The sequence below is a fragment of the Aythya ferina genome (assembly GCF_964211825.1).
Source record: "Aythya ferina genome assembly, chromosome: 1".
NCBI lineage: Eukaryota > Metazoa > Chordata > Aves > Anseriformes > Anatidae > Aythya > Aythya ferina.
In genome coordinates this window covers 33,888,314-33,901,604 of record NC_140296.1, presented here as the reverse complement: position 1 = coordinate 33,901,604, position 13,291 = coordinate 33,888,314, and the positions used below count along the sequence as shown (strand labels likewise).

Below are 13,291 nucleotides of genomic sequence, written 5' to 3'. Positions count from 1 at the left end.
ACATAAATTAAAATGTACCTTTTTATTGTGGCGGCAGAGCATGATTATGTTTCTGATTAAATACAAAAATGGATGTAGATCCTGTTGTATGCAAAAATATCACTTAGAACTGGGGATTTGATCTTGCAAATCAAAGTCTAATTAATTTCAACTTTCAGCCCTTTGAAAACCTGAACAGTCTCATGGAATCTGTTATGGTATGTAGTCATTTCCTTACAGCTAACTTTTATTTAAGAAGGTTTCATACATTAAACTTTCTCATGTAATGCAATACCTAAACCTGAGCCTAGTGACCCCTGCCATTTTTCCAAGCTAAACATATAAACTATTTAGGTTCTTAATAACCAAAGAAAGTCTGTTTTTCTTGGTGTCTGGGAGACAGAAGCTGATATGGAAAGCAGCAAGGAAGTTTCGAAAGCATCAGTGGTCCTAAGAAGGAGTAAAGGAAAAGGGATTTCAGTTGATTATTTGCTTAGAGAGGCCTCCCAATGTTGAACTGTTTCTTCTTCCTTGATTACACCTGTGTTAAGAGAACTCACGCTTTACATTCATTGGAAATAAATAAAATTGCTGGTTTATGTAAAAACTTATCTTAATAGTTCATCACTTCTCATTAAGAGAATAGTCATTGGTGACAACATTTTGAGAAAGCATTCAAACTGAAGAGGGATTTCATGAAATAATGGACAGAAAAAGAGAAAATAATGAAAAAAAAAGTTTTTTCATAAGTCTAGTTAAGTAAATCTTACTATAAGAATAGTAATAGTCAGAAAGAAAAATCACTCAATTAAAAAATAAAATCTACAGTTTTGAGAGACTGAGAATGCACAGTTAATACAAAGACGTATGCTACTTAGAAACTTATCTGTCCCACTTCTTAGTCCCCCAAATAGGTGACCCTGATCCACCCTGACCTAAATAATTAATCTCATTTCAAAATTCAAAACAGTTTATTCCTTTAATGATGGCCTTACATAATAAAATGCAGCATCAAGATCGTGAAAGACAAAACTCACCAAAAAAAAAATAAAAAAATGATACAGCTGAGTATTGCAGTTTGATAAAATAGTCCATCAACATCCTAAACTATTTAAAAGACTTTACTACTACCACCTGATTTTTTCTTTCACTTTACATTGTATTTCTGGTTGATATAGGTAAACACTGAGTTGATGAACAATAAATCAAAGGAAGCAAAGTAACGAACAACATTTGCAGAAAATTCTGAAGATCTCAAGATGGATATACAAGGGCTTGTCTCACTTTGGATGTATTAAAAACAAACAAACACACAAACACACATACAAATCAGTTTTCCAGGACATGTAAGTCTTACCACAATGGAAATGGAACTGAAACTTAGGGTGGTACATGTATTATTTAAGGTATTATTATTATTTCTAATAATTTCAAACATTACAGTTAAACAGAAATATTCTACAGGATATATCAGACCTAAACAGCTTGAAAGTTAACTATTTACAACAACTGGCACAAACTAGCTAGAGAGAAAGAATGAAAGAATTATTCACAGAATGATTGTGAATAATGAACTAATTTAGGAAAATCACAATCTATTCACGGACAATTTGTGAGCCAAAGAGAGTTGAAATTCATCAACTAAATTATTTATTATAAATTATTCACCAAGCTCTAATGAGCACCCAAAATATGGCTGCTTACCTGAAACTTATTCAAATTATCCAAAGTGCTTCTCTCTGTATAAGGACAGAAAAATTAGAAGATGATCAGAGGACTGAAGCACCTGTCTTACGAAAAAAAAAGGCTGAGAGAGAAGGGGAGCTGTTCAGCCTGAAGAAGAGAAGGGTCCCAGGATACTTTTTTTTAAAATTTCCAATACTCAGAGGTGACATAAAAAAGGGGGAGAGTGACTTTTTCCTCTAGCGGAAAATGATAGGACAAGGGGTAATGTTTTTAAACTAGAAGATAGGGGAATTAGATTAGATGACAGAAGGAAATTTTTCACTCAGAGGGTGGTAAGGTACTGGAATATGTTGCCCAAAGAAGTTGCAGATGAACACATCCCTGGAGGTGTTCAAGATCAGGTTGGATGAGGTCCCGGGCAACCTGATCTCAGGGGTGGCATCCTTGCCCATAGCAGGGAGGTTGGAATTAGATGATCTTTAAGGTCCCTTCCAACCCAAGCTATTCTATGACACTTTCCTACTTTTCAATATCTCCTGTTATAAATGGCTCAGGATTCAAATTAGGATTAAATAAAAAATAGGATTTATTAAAAGAATATAAAGGAATAGAGGTAAGCAAACAGCGCTGGATGCACCGGGAGTCTCCGCTCTACCAGGACGCACACCAGTTACATCAAGTAGCTGATTTTTATGCTCCTAGACTAATACATATTCATTACTACTTCTAAAAAAAACAGGTTATTATAATTAGCTTCCGGGGTCCAGTCCCTCCTACTGGAGCATGCGCATCAGTCTCCTCTGGGGGTCTCTAGGGGTCTTTCATGCTGAAGGCTCGTAGTCTTCCTCTCCAAGTTTTTTTCTCGTCCTTCCCCTTTGTACACCTTTGGCACTGTACCAAGTTTATAGAACATTCCCTGCAGGTCTTGTCTCCCAGCCGTCCTCCTTCAGCTTCTTTTCTCTTCTTCTTAATCTCTTGGCCACCTGGCCAGATAACAGAGGCCTACATAGTATCCCATAACAGTCACTAGTTGTTATCAGTTGTTCTGAAATCCCCAGACATCAAAGACTTCATACAAACACAAATAGCTTTCTTATTGACACTTCACGAGTGATTAAAACATTCTTCACCAGCCATTCACAGGGACAGTCACACCTATAGCAGTGTTAAGTTAATCTCGAAGAAGACAGAAAAAAGGCTGTAACTGTTAGAAATAGAAGTCCGGAATAACAAAAGCAATCAGGTTCATAAATTTGAGGAGTATTTTCTGAAGACTTGATAACTTGACTAGAATGAGTGGGAGACTGGGACACACTGCATCTGTGGTTCAAGAATTAAATTGCCAGTGCAGGGCCCAGAGGCAGACAGGACTGTTCTTTATGGACACGAATTGTTAAAACATTCCTAACAATCCCTTATCTTCTTTTTAATATCAACAATTCGTGTCTCTTCTGTCGTTAATAACTGGATTTCATCAGTCTGTTCTTGGAGGGTCCAATTCTTAAGCATCATAATTGACATATCCCCTTCCTTTTTTAATGAAGTTATTACCAATGTACTATTTATCACCCGGTGTATTAATAATGTAAGGCAAGGTATCATACAAGGTATAAACAATAACATCATTACACCACATAACAATAAAAATAACACTCTTTTAACCCATGGTCCACCAGGCAGCCATGAAAATAAATCCCATTCCATATCCTTCCAGGTTTGTGCTCGCTCGCTCACCTCCCCCCTTCCTTCTCTGGGATGGGAGAGAGAAATGGGAAAGTGAAGCCTGTGAGTTGAGATAAAAACAAGAAAATAATAACAATAATAATAATAACAATAACGATGATAATAGTACTACTAGTAATAATGTGTACGAAACAAGTGATGCACAATGCAATTGCTCACCACCTGCTGTCCGATGCCCAGCCTAACCCCGAGCAGTCCGGCCCTCCTCCCAGCCTGCCTGCTGGCAGGACAGTGAGAAGTTGAAACATCCTTGGCTTGGTGTAAGCACTGCTCTGTAACAATTAAAACATCAGCATATTATTAACATTCTTCTCATCCTAAACCAGAACATAACATTCTATCAGCTACTAGGAAGAAACACCCTTTTTATCAATCTTTAAACAGCAATTACTAAAGCTAAATTTTCCACAGACTTCTTCTTGTGCTAGTAAATAATCCAAAGCTAGATTCTAGATTTGTATCAATTCTGATACAAAGCAGTTCTCATCTTTATAACTCATTTAGATCAGTTCTCATCATTTATAACACTCCTGACTGTTTTCACTGTATTTATGTTCCAAGATAAAATATGAAGTACAGAAAAATATAAAATGAAAAGATAATAAAAAGAAGGGAAAAATCAGTATTATTTTCAAATCTAAAAAGAGTTTTTACTGCGTTTAACTCAAGCTTGTGGTGATTCTGATTCTGAGATACCTAACACTAAAACTGGCTGACTGAAAATGTTATTAGAAAATGTATATTTTATTTTTTACTTTGAACCAGTGTTAATTCAAATTTCTAGAAAAAGGTTTCTTCACGTGTTGTGTTGTTGTTAATAATTGGCTGTTATAACTTTTCAGTCACCCACTACGTAAATAGGGAATACATCACTTTTTCTCATCTAGCAATGATGGTAATTAATATTTCATTAATCTGTGACTTATATTGTTTCTAGTTTACAATGGCTATAAAAATAATGATGAGTACCACATTACAAACAGTAATGTTCCTCAGTTATATGAATCACACTGGGTGTTTAAAGTGTGCTAGCTATTAGATTAAGAACAAACACTATGTGCATATTATATGCATGTGCAACTGTCTCTGTACACAGTAGTGATCATGCACTGCAATAAATAACTTTGTAAATATGTTGAAGCCCCAGACTTAAAAATTTCTAAAGACCAAAGAGAGATTTTAAATTATATAAAAGGAACTGGAAAAAAAAAAAAAAAATAAATAACTTTAGATGGCAATTTATTTTACATAGTTTTAGCCACCTTGCAGAAGGACAATTAGTTTCATGAAATTTTCTATATCTAAAATTTCAGCTTTGGGCTAGTCACTATAGATTCCCTTCACATTTAGTGGCAAGAAACAGGCATGTTCAAGAGGCTGATTTTTCAGACCTGCTTTTGAATGCCCTTTTTAGAGTAAGATTAATTGCCTTAAAGAAGTGCACACTGTTCTACAGAAGGACTCTAGATTGATTATCTCACACTTAAACATCTAACTTCTAGACACCTATGATAAAGGAGATGTGTCTCACTATAAGCTGAGGCTGTAGTTTCCTTAACTCTTTTTTTGTAGTTAATGGAAAAAGAAAAAGGGCCTCATCTAGAAAGTGACTTAAGAATATACTTGAAGTAAGTAGCAGCAAAAAGTGTTTTGTTTTTTTTTCCTCTGTTGACCTTATGATGACATGACTAGTAAATGAGAAGCTTCAGAGATGTAAAGAAAGTTATGAGAGAAAAAAGGGGCATGAATATGAAGCTTTTAAGGATGACAGTTAATTTTCTAAAGTTTGTTAAGCTAATTTTAGCCTTAGTGACTGAACTTTGATTGCACTAGTGGATTTTCTTTGTGTGACATTGCACACAATATTTTTTACTTGTTCCTCAGTGGAAATTACCTGTCAGACCTCTCTCTGAAGCTTAGAGCTTTTTTTTCCTTTTTTTTTTTTCTTCATGAACTGTATTGAGAAGACGATAAGAGATGCATTGCAACAGTTGCTAATAAACAGGAAACTACTCATCCTTGGACACTGATCTCATTCTCAGAGTGAGTTTCAGTTTTAGAGTGGTATTTATCTGTCTGCTTTAGTCCTCTAAGTGTAGTGCTCCAAATACCTAGTTAGTTGTCCAAAACTCACTACAGTGAAGGAGCTACTCCCAAAGTACAATTCATGTCATGGTGAAATCAGAGGCAGGTAGATAAAAGCTTTTCTGATGTGCTTAATGCTGACTCAGTATCTGTACTGATACAGGAAGTCTGGAATAATAGTTCAAATTTAGTTACCTAAATTTCACTCCCCCCCAAAAAAAAAAAAAAAAATCCTATTTTTAGTGTTTTATTCTGTAATTCTATTATTATTCCGTAACTCTATATGGGAAATAATAGCGCTTTTTGCATCGTCAGACTGATGTGAGGAAAGAAGATTAGAAATACCTAATTGATACAGATTTTCCACTATTCTAGCTCTTCTGATTCACTGGAGATTTCTATTTCTAAGTTAAACACTGAGGAACAAAAGAAGGGAATTTACCAGACCCACTTTAATAAAACTGAGAGGAATTTTTCTCAAATCTATAGTGGATACATATTTGTAGCTGTTTAAACCAGTGCAAGAATGTTTTATTCAAACTTTCTACAAACAGAAACCAAAAGACTCAATTTCAGTTATCTCATTTATTCTGTGAACAATATTTAATAACAAATAACTATATAAAAAAAGGATGAACTACTGGTTAAGTAACAAACAGAATTCTTGGGAGATAAAAATTCAACATAACTGTCACATTTGACCTAAGTAATCTATGGGAAAAAAAATAAATGTTTTTCTATCTCCTACTTCCAAAGTTTAAAATGGCTATATTTATACTTCACAAGGACATTATACAGTTGAGTGTTCTGCAGCATTCAGATATTGTCGTGATAGTGTTATATAAAGATAGATAGATAAGGGAGGCATAATAGAATATTTTTACAGTACATTCTCAGTATCTCTGTTCCCACCTGGCTTCACCAAAATATATCACTGTCTACTAAATCTCCTACTCATATGTGCCAAAGATGAATAAATAATATGAAGTGCCTTTTACTGAGTAAACTTTTATTTGGAATCACTTAAAGACTTGCAATCTTTAACATAACACTTTTCCAATAAAGTAATAATTGTGTGTCACAGTTTGCATGTTGTGTCTTATTAGTCAGAGCCCTATGGTTAGTATACTGTCATTTCTTCTTTTATTGGGTAAGTTGAAAATTTTGTAGAAATTATAAGTCAAACATATTTCATCCCTATTTACTTTTTAATTATCAGCAGTATAAAATGCAGAAAACCTCAGGTCTTAGTTTATTTTACAACAGTGCACACAGTTTTGTGCACTGTAATAGAATTTATTTTATGTATTCACACACTTGACTCTCCTGGACAGTGACTATTGAAATATCATCATATTAGTGACTACAAATTATTTTGTAACTTAAGTATTGAATATCTTACTATACAAATAATGCTGAACTTTTTTTATTTCCCTTAAATCTGTCTAATCAATTTCATTATACCAATTTTATTTCAATAACATTGACACTGGATAAGCTCATCATGTGTAATTTAAAGATAAATTATTCTTCTATTTGCTTTAGGATGATGTCTGTGTAAATGGACTAAAGAAACTTTAATTGGAAAAGTTAATTTTTTAATGAAACAGTAGATGAGTTCACTTTGAGCTCAATTAACACTTTAATTGTTGAGTATGTTTGGGCTGATAATACGACTTTAAAACAATGCACAAAGTCACATGCACCTTCCAGGTCCTGTGCTACCAATTACACATCACAAAATATATGTAAGTAGTGATCACATTACCAGCTCTCTCGATGTATAATCTGTCTTGAACTCTCGCTTCTGTAAAATTTATTTATTTGTTATTGATGAATGTTCTGTATTTTTATTACAAGTTATTATTAACACCTATTGCAAGTGCTGCAATAGCTGCAAACGTACTCAGGTACTCAACAGCTCACGGTCAAGCAGAGGTAGAGGTTGTGCAGACATACATGTAGACATGTGAAAAGTTGAACAAAAATTAGCAGGCAACACGAAAACATAGGTTTCTTGAAAACACATCCAAGACAATGTTTACAAGCTGTTACAGCATATAACTCTACACAGCCACATTTCCTTGGCATTACACAGTCAATAACCCCTTCTCTGCTGGATCTGAAGGAGAGACATGAATACATCACGTGTCTACTTAACTTTAGATTATGACTTCCCATAAAGTTTTATACTGGTTATGATTAAAAGAATACTCAAATATTTGAGCCTTTTTTACTTTGCCTATACCACTGGTGACCGGTAGCCAGCTGGATTTCACTCCATTCACCACTACATTGTAGGCCCGGCAATCTAAACAGTTGTTAACCCAGAAAAGAGTGTACCTGCCTAAGCCATGGACTGCCAACTTCTCCAGAAAAATACTGTGGGAGACTGTGTCAAAGGCCTTGCTGAAGTCTAGGTAGACTACATTAATAGTCTTTCCTTCATCCACCAGGTGAGTTACCTCATCATAGGAGATAAAGTTGGTCAGGCAGGACTTGCCTTTCATGAACCCATTCTGACTGTGTCTGATCCCCTGGTGGTCCCGCATATGCTGCCTGATTGCATTCAAGATTACCTGTTCCATCACCTTTCCTGGCACCAAGGTCACGCTGACAGGCCTGTAGTTTCCTGGGTCCTCCTTACAACCCTTCTTATAGATGGGCGTCACATTCATAAGTTTCCAGTCCTCCGGGACCTCTCTGGATGATCAAGACCACTGATAGATGATTTACACCCAGCAATCACATCCACCAACTTCCTCAGCACCCTCAGATAGAATCCATGTGGGCCCATGGACCTGTGACAGTCCAAGTGAAGCAGGTCTCTGTTTTCACCTGAACTGTGGGCAGTTTCTTCTCCTCCCCATCTCAGACTTCTAGATTGGGAGGCTGAGTACCCTGAGGATAAGTGGTCTGACTAGTAAAGACAGACGTAAAGAAGGCATTAAGAACCTCATCCTTTTCCTTATCCTCAGTAGTCATGTTCCCCTCTGCATCCAATAAAGGATGTAGATTCTTCTTGACTTCTCCTGTACCGTTAAAAATATATATATATATTATATTTTTTTTAATATATTTTTTATATATTTTATATTTTTTATATATTTTTAATATATATTTTATATATATATATATATATATATATTTTATGACAGTGACTAGATTGAGCTTATTCTGGGCTTTAGCTTTTCTGTTTCTTTTCCCCTGTACATGCTAGTCACTTCCTTGTACTCCCCCCAAATTCCTTGTCACTTCTTCCATGGGTTTACATGGCAAGGTTTTGGTAGCAGGGAGCCATAGGGGTGGTTTCTGTGAGAAGGATCTAGAAGCTGCCCCATGTTTGGTAAGGGCCCCACTGCTGACCAGAGCCGAGCCAATAAGCAATGCTGTTTTGCGCCTCTGTGAGAGCATATTTAAGACAGGGAAAAAAATGCTGCGCCACACAGCAGCTGTGAGAGTGAGAGGAGTGAGGAACAGCCTTGCAGGTGCCAAGGTCAGTGTAGAAGGAGGGGGAGAGGTGCTCCAGGCACTGGAGCAGAAGTCCCCTGCGGCCTGTGGTGAGGACCATGGTGAAGCAGGATGTCCCCATGCAGCCCATGGTGTACCGTGGTGGAGCAGTGTTCCACGCTGCAGCCCGTGGAGGAGACCACGGTGGAGCAGGTGGCCCTGCACCAGCGGAGGCTGCTGCCTGTGGAAGACCCCTGCCGGAGCAGATTCCGGGCTGGACCTGTAGCCCGTGGAGAGGAGACCATGCAGGAGCAGGTGACCTGGCAGGAGCTGCTGCCTGTGGGGGACCCAGGTTGGAGCAGTTTTCTCCTGAGGGATGGACCCCGTGTTACGGACCCATATCTGGAGCAGTTCTGGAAGAGCTGCTGCCTGTGGGAAGCCCACACCAGATCAGTTCATCAAGGACTGCATCCCGTGGGTGGGACCCCACAGCACAGGGGACGAGAGTGACTGAGAAGGAGCGGCAGAGAAGAAGCACTGTAGACTGACCATAGCCCCCATTGCCTCGTTCCCCTGAGCCACGCGGGGGGAGGAGGTGGAAGAGGGTGGATGGGGGGGAAGGTGCTTTTGGTTTCTTTCCTTTATTTCTCATTTCTCTAGCTTGTTAGTAATAGGCAATAAATCTTGCTATCTCCCTATGCAGAGTCTGTTTTGCCCGTTACAATAATTACTGCGTGATCTTCTTGTCCTTATCTCAACCTTTGAGCCCTTTTCATTGTATTTTCTCCCCGGTCCACTTTGAGGAGGGGGAGTGATAGAGCAGCTGTGGTGGAGCTCAGCTGCCCACTCGAGCGGAACCACAACATGGACATAAACTCTCTTTTTCTCCTAGAGACTCAGAAATATTCCTCTCGTCAGCCATGCTAGTCTTCTTCCCCACCAGCTCATCTTCCAGCACATGGAGACAGCCTGCTCCTGCACCTTGCAGACTTCCTTCTTGAGGAGTGTCCAGCCTTCCTGAACACCTCTGGCCTTCAGGACTCCCTAACAGTGTCCTGATCAATTCAAAGTCTGCCCTCTGGAAGCCCAAGGTAACAGTTGTGTGAACACCACTTCCTGAAATCACCAAGAATAGAGAACTCTATCATTTTGTGGTTACTCTGTCCAAGACAGTTCCCAACCACCATATCTCCCACCAGCCCTTTGTTCATGAACAGTAGGTCTAGTGGGACACCGCCTATGGTAGGCTCACTAACCAACTGAGTCAGGAAGCTGTCTTCCACACACTCCAGGAACTTCCTAGACTGCTTCCTGTGGACTGTATTACATTTCCAGCATATGTCCAGGAAGTTAAAATCCCCCATGAGAACTGGTGCTGGCAATTGTGTGAATTCTGCCAGCTGCTTATTGAATGCCTCATCTATTTCTTCATCCTGGTTTGGTGGTCTACAACAGACGCCCACCAGGATGTCCACCTTGTTGGCCAACCCCCTGATTTTTACCTCTACCGTATCGTTCCCAAACCCGAGCTCAACAACACTGAAACACCCTCTAATATAGAGAGACATGCCACTACCCCTCCTTTGTTGCCTGTCCCTTCTGAAGAGATTATAGCCATCCATTGCAGCACTCCAGTCGTAGGAGTGGTCCCACCACATTTCAGTGATGACACCTTTTGTCCATTTTTCAGCATGCGTTGCTGGCTATTCAACAGCTGATTTTTTATATGGATTCTCCACTGGATTTTCAGCTCGACTGCAGGTATTAACAGTGGCTAATCAGTCAAGTCATTGACAAGTTAATAGCTCTGTTTTCCTTATATAATATTTTGCTTTCATTACTGTGACAAAAAAAAATAATCTGTTTTGATTCTATTCTGTTTTGGAAAAATGTCTGTCACTTCTATGGACTTCATGTATACTAGTTTTAACTATGCTATATATTCAAACTCTAAAAAGAAACAACTTAAATGGGTTGCAGACTTTCTGTCCTCAAAAATGCTAGGCCATGGAAGCACAGGAGCCTGGGATGTGGCTTGAATTATATACTACAACTTCTTTCAATAAGACTGTGCACATCAGAAAGAAAATATTCCAAGAAAAAATGGCAGAGTTTGTTGGGCTCCCTTCTCACCCTGCACATTGCTTTATATGATGCTTATCTTGTTTTTTAAGTGCAAAATAAAGTAACCTGATAAGTACTAATATGCCATCATACCTCCAAAGATAAGCACAGGAAAAGTCTGCCCCAAACATCACCTTACTGAATATGTCCAAAAGAACAAAAGAAAAGGAGCAAGTGAAGAGAAGTAGCTACCTGCCAGGATAAGTGAAATCCCTAACTCTAGTGGTTGTCAATGGGTTAGGCTTTTTGACCTACTGCTCAGCATGATCTTTATAAGCCTCCTCGGCAGTAATTTTTCAAAGCTTTTTTTTTTTTTTTTTTTTTTTCCACTGAGCTGTCTTAAAAATAGTTTTCTTGTACATCTTTAAATTTAGGTGGAGAAGTTTTGAAATGCTCATTGTTACCCTAAGTTCTCATGTGGTGATTTAAGTAATTTAAGTAAAGCATAATTAAGCCAAAAAGGGACTGCTCTGAAATTTTAAAATCATAGCTTAAAAAATTCAAGGAGAATAAATAAAAATAGTACTCCCATTAACAACCTTTAACAGGATGAGCATGTATTTTGACTTTAAAGAATATATAAACATAGACATATGCAGGAACAACTTTCTATTTCTTTAAACTTTCAAATCTAAATTGAGTTAAATATATACATGTATGTATATCACATCTAAAAATCCAATGGTTCCAGTCCAGACTCTCTCAAATTAATATAAATATCTAAGTGAGGAATTTAGCTACCCAAGCTTCTTCACAGATGATGTAAATGAGAGACCACAAAAGGATGATTTTTAAAAGGAATTGAACCACAGTACAGAACAATTTCTCTCTCTGGTAATTATATTAGAAACATGAACTTCTACAAATTTAACTTGAATGTTTAAAGGTGGCATACTCTCTTCTGTGGCTAGTTTTCACTTTATCAAGCACAATTCCTAAATGAATTAGAGGACAAATAAGAGATGCCAATGGCTCAGTTTTTAGTATCTCCTCATTACCAGGATGCAAATCTGAACACTTAGGGGATGCTCCAGGAGCTGAAGAGTCACATTGGCCTTTGGGAGAATCAATCCTACTCATATCAGGAGCTCAAGCTATCTTTGGCAACAGCTGAACCTTTTCTACATAGTCCTGCAGGTCTTCCTTTATATTTTCCTTCTCATCCTATTTTATTTACTGCCTTTTAGTGAATGTCAAAGGTTTGTCTGCAGACAAATGGCTACAAAACCAGAAAACAGATGACTGTGACAAGTCCCTGCTATTTGCAGTATAAATGTCCCTTCTCTATGGCAGAGCTCAGGACTTAGATTGACTGTTTGCTTCTTTGCTTGCTGTGGCTCTGTCAGCACATAAAGGTGTACGCTCTTGTAACTTCTGTCAGATTTGCAGGTGTTCAAACCATGAGAAAGAATCTTTAAATACAAGCTTTGCTGCAGTTTAAACTAAGGTTAGTGATTAGTTATAAACCAGCATCTTTGATGTAACTCTAGAATAAAATATAGCAAAAGGAGTTTAATATTCTGGTATTAAAAGCAGGAAAAACATCCTTCAATACATCATTTTCTTTTTCTAAGATGTTTGACCTAATGTTTTGCTCAGTTGAGCAGTGACAAATGGATAAATACAACACCCAGTGCCACAGCAGAACACATTGAATTATACTGTGAAAGGACAGAATTCCATGAATTCCACACATGAAGGCATGGAGAACTTCCATTGCCATACAGTGCAGATGATTAACATGGGAATGTCTGCTACACAGGACTTTTTGGCAGCTTAGAGTAACTTTGTTATAAATGTATGTATGTATTTATTTATTTAATACTGTTGTTCTATTATCTTAGTTCCCAAGGCAAAGTTGGCGGTCTTTACTTTATCTTTTCAACCTAATATAACGGACAATGCCTGTTGTAGAAAACATATATTTTAAGTGGACCAGCTCTAAAAAAGCTGGAAAGAAGTAAAATATGAAGCCAAATTATGAAAGCCACACAATAATAGAGCCCTGGTCTTGGCAGAAGTGTAGCCCAAGCAAGGCCACAGAGGTAGTTTGGCAGAGGATTGTAACTCAGTTAAACCCTATTTACATTCATGTGGCTCCCCTATCCTGTTAACAGCATCATGTATGCCATGGCAACCACTATAGCCAATCACCATCTGCATTGGAAATTTCAGCCAACCAAGAGCAGGCATTTTGTATCCACTTCTTATGAATGACGTAGAG

At 37.8% G+C, this 13,291-nt stretch overlaps 2 long non-coding RNA genes across 3 annotated transcripts in view; one reads left to right on the top strand and one right to left on the bottom strand.

Moving 5' to 3' along the window:
• Nucleotides 1-13,291, top strand: part of LOC311434514 — a 339,184-nt gene that overhangs the window by 227,539 nt on the left and 98,354 nt on the right. The gene's annotated exons all lie outside the window — the stretch shown is intronic.
• On the bottom strand, nucleotides 2,228-3,654 carry LOC311430050. Of its 2 annotated transcripts, none has more exons than XR_014688518.1 (2): nucleotides 3,571-3,654; nucleotides 2,228-3,448 (listed from the first exon to the last, which is right to left on the bottom strand). It is a non-coding gene; the product is annotated as an uncharacterized lncRNA (long non-coding RNA). The 2 variants fall into 2 exon arrangements; XR_014688519.1 differs by having other exon boundaries at nucleotides 3,568-3,641.